The sequence below is a fragment of the Typopeltis vanoorti genome, chromosome 25 (genome assembly GCF_054136105.1).
Source record: "Typopeltis vanoorti isolate ZY-2024b chromosome 25, IOZ_Tvanoo_1.0, whole genome shotgun sequence".
NCBI lineage: Eukaryota > Metazoa > Arthropoda > Arachnida > Uropygi > Thelyphonidae > Typopeltis > Typopeltis vanoorti.
In genome coordinates, this window is record NC_143573.1 from 16187270 (window position 1) to 16205125 (window position 17856).

Below are 17856 nucleotides of genomic sequence, written 5' to 3' on the forward strand. Positions count from 1 at the left end.
ACACTATGCGGCAGTTCCGGGAATTAAATTATCACACGGTGTGTCTGGAGATTGGTCTTCTACTCTTCTTTCCTCTACTATCTCTCTCTCTCTCTCTCTCTTTACTCCTTCACCCTATTGCTATTAGAGCAGTTTGACTCTTTCCTCTCAAACTGTAGTTTCCGCTATTTACTAAAAAAAAGCAAGTCAAGTTGCCAGTCTTGTCATGCTAACGACATAGGGAAACTCGTTACTTTTAAGTCTCAAAGAAATGTAAACCAGTCCAAAGACTCATCGAGGGAGAGTGTGCCAACAGCATTTAAAAATTGTTCCCCTTCCCACTACTAACCGCACTCAAACTTACTTAACTGAGCCATTGGTAGCAGAAGCTCTACCAATCGACCAACTTTTGCCGGCGAATTACATTCCTTTATATTTATAACGGATAGTATTCATGTAATACTATTGATACTCCCGCTTTTATCCTTTCATCCTTCCTTTGTATCACATTCTTACCTGACACGCTTCAAATAATAAAAGCATCCTTTGTCATATAATAACAAATTCCCCTTAAACAGCAACCTGAAAACTCCCTATTCTAATAATCACGTTACTCAGAATTTAAAGGGTGGGGAAAGTGCTTTTACAGAATTATGGGACAAGCATTTCTCAGTAAACAATAAACATCAGCAACCTGAAATACTTGTGGAATTAATCATGTGACTCCTTTAAAAGGTGGCGTGAGAATTACTGATTCGATTGGTAGTGTCTCCGATCATGTTTATATCCGGTGTTGTCGCTAGCGCCACCATATGCGCTACAGAACTGTGAAAACGAGCATGGAGGATTGTCGTTTATCGAGTTAGGTGGCTACGTCTAAAATAATTGATCTCACGACAATTCTGGACACAATGCGACATAAAAACATCACAGGTGAGTTATGAAAAGTCCGCTGGCCATTTGTAATATCTGAGGATTTGTGGGGTGCCGGGATTTACCCCGCTCCCCACATGCTTCTTTCGATAATTCCCGTTGAAATTTCATGAATTCCAGCGGATAATTCCCTGGGGAATAATATATATATATGATGAAATAAATTTTTTAACTTGGGGATATTGTATATTAGGGTTACCAAGTAATTTTATAAGCTTGGTTCTTTAACTCCTAATCCCAAGTATGCAAACAATTAAGGTTGCGCCTGAAACATAGTTCAAGTCTAAAGATGGTACAACACCAGGGAAACTCATTGTAAAGGTGGGTGAAGCTCTGATCACTATTCTTAGTATTTTCCATAATGTAAAGCACATCTCTAAAAGATGTATCAAAAAAGGTTGAAACTTGTCTGGTAGTGACCCTACCCATAATGTATTGCAGTATACATCTTTTAGTGAGGTGTGCTTTACATTATGAAATACTAAGAATAGTCATAAGAGCTTTACCCACCTTTACAATGAGTTGCCCTGGTGTTGTACCATCTTTAGACTTGAGCTATGTTTCAGGTGCAAACTTAATTGTTTGCATACTTGGGATTAGGAGTTAAATAACCAAGCTTATAAAATTACTTGGTAACCCTAATATATACAGGGTGTTCGGGATAAATTTGACAGTTTCGTAAGGAAAAAGAAAATCTTCTTTGTATCTATTAAATTTAATGAATTAACAAAAAAACATTACAGGCAGAGTTAATTACAATACTATCAACAAGATTTACTCAAAATAACCACCATTAGCATCGATCACAGCTTCAATTCTGCTTCGGAACCTCGAACAAGCTGATGCTACAGTCTCCCTGGGAAGGGCCGCAAAAACTGTTTTAATTTTATCCATTAACTGGGCTTTTGTATTACTGGAAGTGCGATTGGTGTCTTTTTCAACTGCGCCCCATACAAAATAATCCATGGGGTTAAGGTCTGGGGAGTTTGGAGGCCAAACATTTGGACTGGTGAAGTCGTAGAAATTTTCAGACAACCATTTTTGACTTTTCCCAGAGGTGTGGCAAGGGGCCGAATCCTGCTGCCATACATACGGCCTACCGTTGGCTACCCTTGTTATCCAGGGCTTGACTACAGTTAGCAACTCCACGAACAAAGCCCGAATTCCAATGCCAGGGTTCTTCAACACCTGTTCCTGCAGATTTGCGAGGAATTCTGCTGTACGAACGCAATCAGATCGTCTGCTAGGGATCTTTCTTCTTGCTACATCCTCGTAGTCACCATTGCAAGTCTCTAGTTCATGCCTGATTGTTTTTACTGTATTCAGGGAGCATTGGGCAGCAGTCGTAATATCCTTATTTTGATGGCGGGCACGAATCATCATGATACAAGTTATTCTCTTCCATGATTCAGGTGGGTTCCAGCTATCCATCCTTTCTGACATCTTGTATATGAATGAAGAAGGGTCCAAACTTTTAAATGAAGAGAAGTGTGTGTTAATACATGTAACTTACGGAAAAATATAATTAATTATAAATATGTCAAATTTATCCCGAACACCCTGTATATAAAATTACTTGGTAACCCTAATATATATATATATATATATATATATATATATATATATATATATATATATTTTTTTTTTTTTTTTTTTTTTTGGTTAAGTTTACTTTCTTTTAAGCTTAATATTCCTGTGTGCTGGAGTTAGTTGATTTTATAATTGTCAGAGGAAACAAGTCAGTCTCGATGGTATTTTACTCGGGAAATTGGTTGCCATAATATATATCCCTTGATACATCTCTACAGTCCAACATATTCCTACAGTATACCAATATTCATTCCATTCAAAAAAAAAAAAAAAAAAGACAGAAGGTAGCCATCAAAGTATTGTTGTCCCATTGCTCTTGCTTTAATTTTTGCAAATTTATGGAAAGTCACCAGTGTGGGCCCCACCACTTTTGAACCACAGTAGAATCTTAGGCATCACCATATCACCCATTATGTATATAGGTATTGGAAAGATTTGGAACAATCATTCTTGACTTTTCCAGAACATTTTGTTTGGAGGGACACTAAGGTCTGTTTGCTCACTACACTTCGTCTGGTAATTTTTCTATCTGCTATGACTGGATCATCAGTTTCCTCAGTTGTATGTTGACTTCTCCTCAGATATCCCCACCAGTACCAGAGAACCTCAGAGCTCCACACTTTTTACTTGTTCTCTTCCTATGCATAAATCACCTTTCACTGACATAAAATCCTATTAGTACTTCTTGATGGCTGCATTCAGTTATTCATTTTCTAAGCACTTCAGTGTGTATAAACATTCATGACTTTGAGATCTTCCATAAAAAAAAAAGCAATACCAGTAAAACTGATTTCCTTGCCATTCTTCAGTAGGGTGAGGAGAAGCTTGTGAATGTCATTACTACTAAAATCAGTCTTCAAGACACCTTTTGCCATCATTAATGACCTTATACATATTGTTCACATGCCTACCAGATAACTCCAACCACTCTCCTAACACTAGTATCTCTTCCTCAATAGTGACCCTTCCTAGTACACTGGAAGTACTCCTTCCAAGTACTCACATAGCTCAATCAAGAGTTGTCTAGTATAACAGTGCCAATGGGCTGACCTTCCCTTTTGCCTCATTTCCTGGTTGGACTATTATCTTTGGCTTTCGAACACATGCATTGAACACATTGCTGAAGTAATCATTACTGATGTGAAACATATTCACTTCACTCTAAATGGTTATTCCCTATTTAAACCCTGATTCCCAAAAAGTGCACCAAAGTTGTGTCAGCAAAGAATCGAGCATACTGCAACCAGTTCTCATCAAAAACTCCATCTTCCTTTACTACGTACACCAAAACCAAATATAACTACAAGAACACTATCAATGTATCCGAAACAGAAAACGGATTTTAAAAGAACAAAAAGCAGTGAACTTGCATCATGTCCAAATGTCAGTCAAGCGTTCTAGTCTTTGCCAAAGCATTTGGTCATAACTTTTGTCCAAAACTTCTCCAACCCCTATAGTACCAAGATAGCTTAATTATTAATCTCCTAGCCTTTTTTGTTTACCTCAAATGCTTGCATAGGCTGATTTTGGCAATTGCTCCCATCCAAATGCTCAACATTCAGTACCTCTTACCCTGTTTGTCAGAAAGCATTCGGAAGAGTATTGTCCAAATTAGACATCAAAAGTGTCCTGGTCCTGATGGCATTCTTCAGATCATTCTGAAGGTTTGTGTTCCAGAGTTGATTTCTATGTTGCCTTTTTATGTTCTTATTCCGCTGTATCTGACACATAGCCTGCAAAATGGCCTATGTTCAACCAATTCCCAGAAAGGTGACAAATCCCATCAAAATACCACCCATTCTCTCTAAATTTCATCTCAGTCCTCTCCAAAGTAATGGAGAGAACTATCAAAATCCTATTCTAATTTGAATGCATCCAACTAATAAATTACCGCCAATATGGATTTGATTGCTGTCAATTAACAGATCTGCTCTAACAGACCTCCAACAGAATATGCAGTTTTCCATCAACGTATCCCAAACTTCAAGATTTGACATTTAGCGTAATTGAACTGAGACCCCCATTCATTTGACCATCTGCCCATTTTATTCAAGTCCTCTAATGTGCAGATGTGGTAGTCCTTTATCTCATTAATAGATGAGATGAAGGGCTACCATATCTGCACTATTACTAATAACTCTTCCAAATTCACCTAATCTGCAAACAACTGAATTTCTCCTTGCAATCCACTGACAATGCCATTGAAATAAAGGTTAAACAATACAGGTCCCAGTACTGAGCCCTGTGGGATCCCACTTGTAACCTTCTGCTTCCTTGATACTGTTCCTTCTTACACAACTCTCTGATGCCTATCAAACAGCCAATCCCCAATGAAATTTACTAACCTGACATCCGAATCCATGAACTACAACTTAAATATTAGCTTATCATATGGCACCCTATTAAATGCCTTTGTAAAATCCAAAAAAAAAAAAAAAAATGGCAAATATGCCTTTCCATGAGCAACTGCTCTTGTTAATTCATTATAAAAGACAATCAGATTACTAAAACAAGAATGTCCCTTAACAAATCCATGCTGACTCTCACAGATAGCATTACCCTCATCTGCCGAATGCTGTAAATCAGTATTTCTCAAAGTGTGGTACATGTACCCCTAGGGGTACGTGAAAGGTCTTCAGGGATATGTGGCAATTTTCGACTAGGCATCATTAATGCATGGAATCATTATTAAGAAAAAAAGAATTATTTTAAATGTATATATTTCTTAAGGGTCAAAGCTGTATAACTGAGAGGAGACCTCCACATAGCCTTTAAAGGAATGCGGAGAACCGACCAGGGCTTCTGACCTAATGTCCAATCCTCACCTTCTCGTGGTGCACCCTGTTGGGTATCTACTTTGATACTGAACGAACGAGGATGGGCTGGCAATTTGGGATTTAGCCGACCAAATTGTATTCTTATTGGTTAAACCAAAATAAAAAATGATGGTACAACATGACAAAATTTCATGCTGGCTGGGGCGTCGCCCGGTTAAACAAGGCCCCCGTTGTTTTCGCCAGGGAACCAGGGCGAACAGCGAAAAGTCAGCTACTGGAACAAATCTGAAAACAAACCCCAACTCAACATCACCAGAGTTAAAGATCGGTACTATCAACGTAAGAAGCCTGAATGGCAAAGAAATGGAGCTAGCTGAGGAATTAGATAAGTACCAGATCGACATAATAGGGGTGACTGAAACAAAAAAGACCAAAACTGGTGAGATCTTTCTGAGCAATAAATACAAAATGTTATATTCAGGCAATAACAATCAAGGAAAAGAAGGAGTAGCCATAGTATTCAACACAAAATACGAGGCTAATCTTCTTGAATGGCAGTCAGTCTCAAGTAGAGTAATGTGGGCAAATATGAGAATGGGGAACTGGACAATGAGACTTATTTGTGCCTATGGTCCCACAGAAGGTTCTACTAAGGTAGAAGTGGAGGAATTTTTTGAGGCTTTAGAAAAAGCAACTGACACAATGAAAAAGGAAAAGTTGGTCCTTGTTGGGGATCTAAATAGTAGAGTAGGAAATGATTGTGAGACATACAAAAATATTTTGGGAAAATTTGGAGAAAAGAGCAAAGCTAATAATAATGGCAAATATCTGTTGGATTTCTGCTCAGGACATGGACTGGTTATTACTAACATCATGTTCCAACATAAAAATGTGCACAAATTCACATGGAGAGAAGAGGCTAGGAATAAGAAAAGTCTCATTGACTATGTTATTGTTGATAGTGATGTTTTCTCCCTGGTGCAGGACACCAGAGTGTACAGAGGATTTGAAATTGGAAATGATCACTATTTAGTCTTGAGCAGGATAAAATTGAATTTCATATTGAAAAGAATAATAACATGTAAGAAAGTTTTAAAGCGAATAAAAGTTGAGCAGCTCTCAGATGTAAACTGTAGACTAAAATACAGAAATATTATTGAAAAGAAAATGAAAGAGTTTGAGAACAGGAATCAAACCTTGGAGATTCAGTGGCAAACTCTGAAGGAAACATTGATTGATTCTGCCAGAGAGGCATGTGGTGAGGTTGTGTGCAAAGATAAAAAAATCAGAACTCCCTGGTGGACACAGGAAGTTAAAGAGGCAGTGAAGGAAAAGAAGAAAGCATATCAAAAGTTCCTGGCAAATAAGTCAGCTTTTACTCTTACAGAATACAGAGACAAATGTAAGAAAGCTAAACAGTGTGTAAAACTAGCTAAACAAAAGTCATGGGAGGACTTTGGCAAGAATATAGAAAATAAATATCAAGAAGGTGGCAAAATATTCTGGAGGTTGTTGAAGAAGCTTAGAAATGGAGGAAAGAGTGCTGTAAAAGGAATTAGAGATGATAAAGGTGACATGAAAACAGGAGAAAAAGATATCCTTGAAGTATGGAGTAATTACTTTGAAAAACTGCTAAATGAAACAAGCAGTGATGACAGCACGGTGATAAAAAACACTGACCAGGCATGCAGTCAGGAATACATATCCATACTTGAAGTAGAAAAAGCCTTCAAAGGCTTGAAATGTGGAAAGGCAGCAGGAGTAGATGATATTCGACCAGAAATGCTGAAGTATGGTGGTATAAGAGTCTTACAGTGGCTGCACTGAATAGTTCAGATAGCCTGGACAGAGGGACGAATTCCCGATGATTGGAGTAGAGCTCTCATAGTACCCATATATAAAAAGGGAAATAAAACTGAATGTGAGAATTACAGAGGTATTTCCCTACTGAGTGTTCCTGGCAAGATCTATGCAAGTATACTTGAGAAACGGTTGAGAAGAATTGTGGAAGAAAAGCTTGGTGAAGAACAAGCTGGATTCAGGCCAAATAGAGGCTGTCAGGATCAGATCTTCACTTTACGACAAATAGTCGAGAAAGCATGGGAATATAACAAAGATCTGTATTTAAGTTTTGTCGATTTGGAAAAGGCATATGACAAGGTGCCAAGAGAGAAGCTATTCAATACGCTGCAGTTATATGGTGTCAATGGGGCATTATATCAAGCAATACTTAGTCTTTATTTGAGTTGTGAGTCAGTAGTTAGAATTGAAGGAAGTACAGGAAGATGGTTTAATGTTAAATCTGGTGTGAGACAAGGATGTACATTATCCCCTCTGTTATTCATTATCTATATGGATCACATTATGAAGGAATGTGGTATTAAACCTGATATCAAAATTGGAGATGTTAATGTCAGCTCTTTGCTTTATGCGGATGATGTTATACTTCTAAATAAATCCGCTACAAGTCTGCAAGATTCTCTGACTAAATTGAATAGCTGTTGTAATAGATATGGTATGAAGGTCAGCAATAAAAAGACAATGAAAATAGGCAGAATCATTGAAAATGTCAACTGTGTTGTGAATGGAGAACCTGTGGAACAAGTAAAACATTTCAGCTACTTAGGCACAATTTTTACTGAAGATGGTAAACTAAATATAGAAATAGACAACAGAATCAGCAAAGCTGGTATCGTGGGAAGTCAATTGAATAAATTCATATGGAATAAGAAAGAAATTAGTCGGAACACTAAATTAGCTGTATACAAGACTGTGTTCAAACCAATTTTAACTTATGGATCTGAGAGCTGGGTCAGAAGTAAAACACTTGACCAAAGACTAGAGACCGCAGATATGAGAGTCCTGAGAAAGATTAGAGGTGTGAACAGATGGCATCAATGGCAATATTATATTAAAAATGAGGATAATAGGAAAGAACTTGACATTGTCAGCATCCAGGAATGCGTTAGCAGAGCTAATCTCAGATGGTATGGTCACTTAAATAGAATGGGAGAGGAAAGATTAGCAAAACAAGTGTTCTTTGCCAGGTTGGCAGGAAAACGACCCAGAGGAAGACCAAGATATAGGTGGATTGATACGGTACAAAGTGCCTTAGACGATAGAAATATAAGATCTGATAATGTTGGAGTCTTGACAAGTAACAGACTGATTTGGAGGAAAATTGTAGATAGGAAGTTAGTAATGATGTAATTTTTTCATGTAGTACTGTCATATCCTGTACACCCCTTGAGGGTACATGGCAGGAATTTGATGATGATGATGATGATATTTCTCAATAAAATATATATATATTATGTATAAATTCTCCTACTCAAATTGTGATAACTGCTTCATAGTTCGCAAAAATTCGCGGGCGATCACTCGTGAATCTTCGTTCAGCTTCGTATACGAATGTACATTGCAAGCCTGCAACAACGCGAAGAGCGTATGATAGCGACTGATAAAAAAGTAATTATATGAATCAATTTTGTTCTATTAAAATAAAGCATATTTTTTGTTTACATGTACATCTAAACTCAAATAAGATAGACATTTCCAACGAAATATATTTATTTTATTTATTTATTTATTAATAATAATAATAATTATTATTATGTTGATAAGGGGGTACTTGGCAATAATGAAAATTTGGGAAGGGCTACACGGATATCTGATGTTTGAGAAACACTGCTGGAAATTATCCCTCATCAGTTTCTCCAAAATTTTAACAACTACTGATGAAATACAAATGGGTTATAGTTTGATACTTCCATTCTACTACCATCCTTATAGTGGCACTAACTTAACCTCCTTCCACTCCTTGGGCACCTATCCCATGGCCATGCTCACATTGAAAAGCCAGGTTAAGGGAAGGAACTGTCAGTTCTTTAGTGCATTCTCTCAAAACCAGTGGCAAAATCCCATCCAGCACCGTTGTTTTATTGATATCCAGAGTACTCAGTATTTGAAACACTCTTCTTGCACCTCTAAACCTCGAACCTGCCCCATCCCTCTAGTATTACTTACTTCTCTAGGATGAAATACCCCAATAAAAATTGTTCATTGAACAACTCCACTATGTCCTTTGCATCATCCACTCTACTTCCATTGTTGTCCAATAATAATATCATTCTTAGATAAAAATGGGAGTACAGTCATTTCTTCTAATGGCCACATAATAAAAGAATTCCTTAGGATTTTCTTTGGATCTCTGGCCAATCTGTTATCATATTCCAATTTTACCTTCCTTACTATTCTAGTCACTCTCCTGGCCTGAGTCTTATATTCTTCATGCATCTGCTCTCCATCCCTCTCCTTATATCTCTTCTATAATCTCTTTTTCACCTGCAGTTCCCATTTGATATTGTTTGTCATTTACTTTACACCAAATTGTGTTCACTTTTTCACTTGTGGTATGCAACTTGCTATTGCTGCTAATAGATATTTCTTCAAAGCCCCAAGCACTGATAATATCCCACCCTTCCAATTTCTCCATCTATGGAACTGTCCCAAATTGATATCTAAGACTATTATAATCACCTGCCTTATAATTCCACATACATTCCTTTCTCTTTAGTACTCCTGTATGTCTGTTCATCTTCCAAGTCAAAACCACATGGTCATTCTCTCCAAACGGCAGGGGGGGGGCAAAGATGCCATCCCAGTAATAATCAGATCTTCTGATGCTATGACCAAATCCAAAACTCTTGAACCTCGTGTTCCTTCTACTACATGTTGCCTAACAAAGTTCCTCAAGAATTCCAGAAACTCCATTCCCTTACTACTATATGCAGTTTCCTCTTCCCAGTTTATACTGCTATAGTTAAAATCTCCCATAATAATCATTCTTTCTGTACTTGCCAAACTCAACTGCCTAAACATCTCGTGATCTTTACCCTCTATGCTCCCTGGCTTATAGCAACACCCCACTAAATATCCTGCCCTACCCACCATTACCGCATACTATATGCTTTCAAAACCATTGGTACCATTGCCCTCTAAATCCTCCACTCGGAGATGACATAACTCATCACTTATCATAAGCAATATTCCACCACTGTGTTGGTTCTTCCTATCCTGCCAAAAAATGCTATACCTTGCAACTTCTATTCCTTTCAGTATATCATCTTCCATCAACCATGCCTCTGTGATCTCAGTAATCTTTGGTCACACTGATGCTATCAGCACCACCATTTCATCTCCTTTATTCTGGATACTCCTGGCATTTGTATAAAGAAGCATCAAAGCATGGATGTTAGTAAAGTGGATATGAAAGTGAGTTTTTATTGAAGAAATTCCAGTATGGTTTGAATGTTATAGTTGGTGTGATGTGACTTTTTTGATGGGATTAGGTTATGAGGAAGATTTGCTTTTATTACAGTATCAGTGTTGTTGTTTATGAGAGTCTTCATAAGTTTGACATGTAGTGAGAGAAGATAGGCTCTTGGACATGACTTCCATACAGAGAAGAAACCAGTCTCTTTGTCATAACTTGTCCTCGACAGTGCTGCCTACATTCCACTACTCGGACTACCTCTCCAGGCACAACCTAGCAGAATGACAGAGGGATTATGCACCAATTGATCGGGAAGCCTCCTGACTCACTACTGACAAGTTCAGGCCGACGTACTAAGTGGCAGCTGGCCTGCAGCCCACCATTTTAACTGTTTTACTCTCAAATACACAAACAGATATGCAGTTAACAGACAAACAAAAATTACTATGTATTTAGCATGTATAGATATTATTATTATTATATAACACCTCCAAGGACTCATTGAGAGAGGACACTATTCTACAATTTTTCATCTCCACCATTAATCCACTAATTCCACCACTAATATTTTTTGTTTGTAAATTGCATGTGTTCTCAAAGCTGATTTGTATGTACATGGGAAAATAAAAACCTTGAGTTTCTTGGAGAAAAAAAAAACTCTGCTACCTCTGTATGAGATTGGATAACTCACCTTCATTTGAAAAAAAAAAAGATTTTTCTTGTTATGATTAGAATAGAACTTGGGCCTTTTCCAACTGAAGGGTGCAACATGTTCTTCCAGTTACACTTGTACACTGTTAAAGGTGTAGTGTAGAGTGGTCTTCAATAATGAGCGCTGGGATTCGATTCTGGAGATATTTAATAATAAAATATTAGTATTTGTCTAATAGTATGAATATTATTAGATATATTATTATTAAGGGCAGGTAATTACACAATATATAGCCCATCCTAGCCAAGTCATCTCTGCCTTCCTATTGTATGGCCTGTTTCCATACAATAGGAAGGTAGGGATGACTCTGGCAAGCAAGTATTGCCACCATAAAAGCATGTCTTCCCTAGTTGGAGTTAGATGTTTATCATTACCTGGTGAAACCATCTTCCTACTTATTAGAGGCATAAGATGGTGGCCTTTGGGAGATTTCATATTAGGAGTGGGGGGTTTGTTCTCCACTGTATGTAAAAATAAAGGTAAAGGCCTCTGTTCATGCTCTCCACACTGTATTTATTTAGTTGGGGGAGCCAGTCTATTCCACGATACAGCAGTAAAGTAGTTTCCATTCCACAGGCCAGCCACCAGTTAGTGCATGTGACTGAATCGTTTGATAACTCATTAGGAGACTTCCTAATCAACTGGTGAAATAATATTGCTGCTTCTTACTCTGCCACATTGTGCTTGGAGGGAATCTGAATATGGTAGCTTGCAGGGAACACTATCCAAGACCATACTAGGATTAGAGTTTGTGCACTTCCTGGTAATCACCCTTGCTGTGTGTGTCAATGCTCTTTAAATTTTCTCATTATTTTATTAGCAACCATGATAGGCTACATATTAAATTCCAAAGTCACTTCAGTTAACAAAAAAAAAATCTCTAAAAACATGAAAAATGCATCAAAAATAAAAAATCCCCAAAAGCAAATCTAATAAAATATCAGAATTGTGTGTAATAAAAAAAAACACTTCCAAATTGATTTCAACAACATTCGAGGTTTTTTTAAGTTTAACATTGATGTGCATCACCACCTACATACATCCAAACCTGATGTTATTTATCACTAAACCTCATTTGGCATCTTCTGTAATATCTTATCTCAGTTTTTTCTTCATTATATATCTTCCATGATGTCTTTTGTAAAAAAAGGCTGGGACTTGCATATTTGTCCATTCTAATAGTTGTGGGAGGACTAGGGGACATCCATGGAAACTGGGCAAAAGTGTGGTTAGTAAAGGTGTTAGAGCTGGGTTCTTTACTTTTAGAGTAGTGAATGAGTGGAATGCGCTCCCTGAGTCTGTAGTGGATGCTGTGACAGTGAATGAGTTTAAGGCGAGGTATGATAGATACTGTATGAATGTCAGATAGTTGTGATGAATATGATTTGGGGACTCCCTCGATGAGTCTAATGACTCCCTGGAGTTGCCCGTAATAATAGTAATAGTAATATCCCACGGCAAAGGTTATTGAACTTGGAATCCAATAACAAAACACTTTGTTTGCTTTCACTTGGATAGAGTATTAAGCAATATAATTTTTTGTCACATTTAATTTAAGTTGTAACAAAGTGGAGGGGAAAAATTTTTTTACAGATTTTGATATGAGTTATTTTTATTATGTGACACCTTCAAGGAGTCCAAGGACTCGTTGAGGAAGGGCACTACAGCTTTCCTTCTCCACCATTTAATCCACCAAATAAACACAATTATCGGAGACTGTTGAGGGTTTCATACATTGACAGACAGACAGAAAGCTCTTAGAAATAATCAATAGGACTGTAATTCCTAAAGAACACCAAGAGAAGAAAGGTGAAATACTTTCTACCATCTGTCTGAATGAAGAGGAAGGAAACTTTGCAAAATAATAATATAAGTTATTGAACCTGGGAATAATCCCTCTGCTCTGTTATAAGTAGTAAACTTGCAGTGGTATGGATGGTGAGTTAGATCAAATAGTCAAAGATTCAAAATAAGGTCACCTGGCAAAAGTTTGTTTGTCACATCGGTGATTTATCTTGAAACGATATCTGACAATCACATTTAAGTTGCTGAGATTTAAGTGTTATGACAGTATGACTACTTGCTAATTCACTATTAAACTGAATATTTCCCATATCTTTTATTACCAACTTGCATAGAAGCATATACTTTTTATCTGTTTTATCACAGCTTGCCTCATATTTTCTGCTCAATAATACCATCATATTCAAAAATAGACTTGAAATAAAAGTAAAAATTCTATACTTTTAATACTTAAATACACTGAATGGTAGCTGTTGTTTCTTCATTACGAGAGTGGTCTGAAAAGTTCTCAGCCTAACAATGAAAAAGCGAATTTATAATTTCAAAATTATTTTTATTTTTCAACATAATCTCCGTTAAGACAAATACATTTATTCCAGCGATGCTCCAGCACCATTATCCCATCCCTGTAGTGGTTCTCAGTAAAATCTGCAAAATACCCCTCTACAGCTGCAATCACTTCTTGATTCATAGAAAAACGCTGACCAACGAGGAAGAGTTTTAGTTTTGGGAAGAGATAGAAGTCAGAGGGGGCCAAATCTGGGGAATAGGGTGGATGTTACAACAGTTCATAGTGCAGATCCTTTAATTTTCCTATTGCCAAAACACCTTTGTGCATTGTCCTGATGAAAGATGAATTTTTTCTTCTGCAAACCAGGTCTTTTCTCATGAAGTGTTTTGTCTAGTCTGGTTAAAAGATTGGTATAATATTCCTCGGTTATTATTTTACCCTTTTCAAGATAATTCATAAAAAAATGCCTTTAGCATCCGAAAACACCAATGCCATGACCTTTTCTTCTGATGGAACTGACTTTCTCTTCTTTAGCACTGAACAACTGGCTTCTGTCCACTGTTTTGACTACTGTTTGGATTCTCGTGTGTAATGGTGAATCCAAGTCTCATCCATAGTAACAAATTGATGCACAAAATCAGTTTTATTCTTGTTAAAACACTCCGAGCACTGTTCAAAGATTTTCATGCTGGTGTATTTTTGATCTGCTGTGAGTAAGTGCCGCACCCATCTTGTGCAAAGCGTTTTCATTTGCAATTATTCTTCATGCAAAATATATCCCTACATGTTCTTTTGAAATGTCTATAGTCTCAGCAATTTCATGCACTTTGACTCGCCGGTCATCCAATACCATATCGTGCACTTGATCAATGATTTTTACACTTTTTGGATGTCCTTCACGTGGATCATCTTCAAGGCTGGTATGGTCACGTTTAAAATCGGCAGCCCATTTCTTAATTCTCAAAAACGAAGGAGAACAGTGCCCATAAACTTTTATGAACTTCGAATGAATTTCTTTTGCCGTTGAACCTTCTTTTACAAAGAATTTTATAACCACACCATACTCAATTTTATCCATTTCAAGGGATACAAACAACACTTTTGCTTGACAGCTGTATAAAACAAACTACTTCATAGAATGACTTGCAATTTCGCATGAATGCTTATGACAGATGTACCAACTTAGAAAAAAAAAATCTTGCTGATAGTGTTGCCATCTATGGTTGAGGTCAAGAACTTTTCAGATCACCCTCGTACAAATCAGAATTCTTTGCTGAATGAACTTGTTTGTTCTCAAAATGCAAACAATACATGTTTGTGAATCTCAACCCCCTTCCCCAAAAAGGTTAGGAAACCTATAATAAATTTGTACAGTTGATGAGGTGTGTGATAGGTAATTTGGAAACCCTGCTGTAGTGAAACTACCTTAGTCAATCATCTCTAGACCTTTTCCAATACAACTTTATCTTTTTGAAAATCAAGTGACTAAATCTGTGCACAGTAATCCATCAATGGTCTCATCAAAGCTTTATACAAGGGAACCATAAAATCCTTACTTCTACATTTCATGCCACTAGTAAACATGGAAATAGTCATTATCATCAATTATTCCTATCCACAATTTTTCTCCAAATTAGTCTGTTACTTGTCAGCACTCCAGTATTCTCATATCTAAAATTTCGTGCACTTCTAAGGCACTTTGGATATGCACACACTTTGTAGTGAAATTCCTCTGTAATTCTCATGTTCAACTTTATTCCACTTTTTTTTTCTTTTTTTTTTATAGATTGGAACAATGATAGCTCTACTTCAATCATCTAGAATTTGACTTTCTGACTGGGCCCTCTGAATTATGCAGTGTAGCCAGTGCAAAACCTTTATACCTCCATACTTAAGCATTTCTGTCGAATATCATCTACTTCAGTTGCATTTTCACATTTCAAGTTTTTTCATGGCTCTTTCTACCTCTGCCACTGAGCTTCCAAGGTTTGGTTCTTGGTTTCACACTGCTTCAAGTTTTCTTCAATAATGTTTTTAGTCTATTTATTAAAATAAAGAGCTAAAGGCCTCATTTCGTTGATACAAAATTGTATAAATGAAGCGGATATTAAATCATCATTTCAAAGCTGAATACAGAAACTATGAAAGTTTCGTGCGTTGTAGTCTAGTCTACAGATTGCCTGTAAAAGCTGCTCAACTGTAATTCTTTTTAAAACTTTCTTATATACCGTTATTTTCAGTCTAACGTTCCTTTTTATCCTGCTTAACCAATTTCAGACCTTCTGTACATTCTTTTATCTTGAATCATTATGAAGATATCACTATCAACAATGATGTACTCAACATGGTTTTTCTTATTTTTTGTGTCTTCTCTGCACATGAAATTTTGCATGTCAGTTGCCTAAGCAACGTCACTAGTAGTGATATCTCTAATGTACCATCTTTTCTTTCTTATATGACTTTCCAAAACGTTCCTATATGCCTAGTGTGATTCATATCCTGCTCTGCTGTTTAGATCACTAACAAGGACTACTTTTTCCATTTTCTTTGTCAGCTGCCTGTTCTAATGACTCAAAAAATTCCTCTTCTTCTTCCAACCTTCTGTGGGACCATAGGCACAAATAAGTTTCATTGTCCATTTCCCCATTTTGATGTATGCCCACATCACTACTTGAAACTGCCTTCCTTCCAATCAAGAAGTTTTCTTCGTGTTTGGTGCTACTCCTTCCTTTCTTTGATCATTATTATTGCCTGACTATAACATCCTATACTTATTATTTAGTAAAAATGCCTACTAACTATATTGTTAGTAGGCATTTCTATGTGATTGCTCTTATGATATAACTATATGAGATAGCCTGCTCTCAGTTACCTGCTGTTTAAGTGAAACCAGTAATCCAGTGGATGGTACATTAAAGATATCACTACTAGTGATGTCGCTTACGCAACTGATATGCAATTTACAGACAAAGTATACTATTGATGCTTGCAGTAGATGGCATTGTGTGTTGATGATAGTAATGTTATGTAGTTGGAGGATAAGTGAGGGAATGGTGAGTTGTAGGAGTATTGTGCCCTCCCACACTGAGTCCTTGGAGGTGTCATATAATAATAAAGTGTTAGTGAATTTTGCTTGTGACATAATAAACATTTCTGAAGTTTTAATTTCTGCTACTGGAGTCTTGCTTAGATATAAATCTATTTAAAATTACAATTACACTCCTATAAAGCATAATTATATTTTTGTATGAGCTGTCAACTTTTGAAATGTTTGTGCTGCTTATATCTGGACAAATGATGTAAAGAAATTCATTGTTGTCAGTGGTGAGAGAAGTGAAAGTATTCATTGGAAGCAATTAAATCAAATTACTTCAATACTGCATAAACCCTGATGAGCCAAAGAATGCTTTAAGTTCTGCTTGTCTCGTTAAAGAAATGTTATCGTCATTTCAAGCACAGAACTGAAAACAATAATGGTGGTGCACAATGGTGGACTAAAGTGGAAGTTTCTCAACTGCATTTACGAGCTTGCGTAGTGGTGAAAAGAATGTTATCGGATGTCGCTAAGCATACAGCCATTCAGATGGAAAGAAAGAGAGAACACAGCAGTAGTAGTGGGGAGTGTCTGTGTTTTCGGTATATGAAGAATGAACAGAAATGAGAGAGAGAATTAATCCTTTTATAAAGAGATAAATGGAGTTTATTGTAGTCATTTATCCATATATAGGATTTATTCATTAAGAAAATGGTCCCATTGAAGCTTATATCTTTTTATTTAGGATTCTCGGCCTGAAAAGTGATTTGAAGCTATTGATATGGTTTTAGTTATTTCTTCAATGAAGTATGCTGAGACTGATATAGAAAGTAAATTCATTTTGAAGTGATGAAACTGTTGATATGGTTTTAGGAGTTCATGCTGTGATGACATTCAGATACAGAAGAATTAAGTTATTGAGCTCTTTTGGATGAAATCAAGATATACTGCATTCAAGTATTCTCTGACTTATGATTCAACAAGGATTTATATTTCTGTTATACAGGAAACTGTAATTTATTTCAATTTTCCTCCTGTTTGAATTCAAGAGAATAAAAATTTCAGAAGTTTTATCCACAAAGAATAATGCTGTTAGTTATATTATTACAAATATTACTGCGAGCTACTCCATGGAGTTCTTAGAATCATCGAGGGCAGTTCTAAACATCACTATCCAACATTTGTGCAGTGTCTATCATACTTTGCTTTGAACTCATTCACAGTCATGGCACCCACAACAGA

General features: G+C 36.7%; 1 protein-coding gene across 1 annotated transcript in view; it reads left to right on the forward strand.

Moving 5' to 3' along the window:
* Window positions 1-767: 767 nt before the first annotated feature.
* The window catches only part of LOC150092572 (tRNA (cytosine(72)-C(5))-methyltransferase NSUN6), a 32034-nt gene continuing 14945 nt past the window's right edge, over window positions 768-17856 (forward strand). The window contains exon 1 of the mRNA XM_090414596.1: window positions 768-912. The gene's annotated coding sequence lies outside the window, so the exon portion shown is untranslated. The remainder of the gene's footprint in view (window positions 913-17856) is intronic.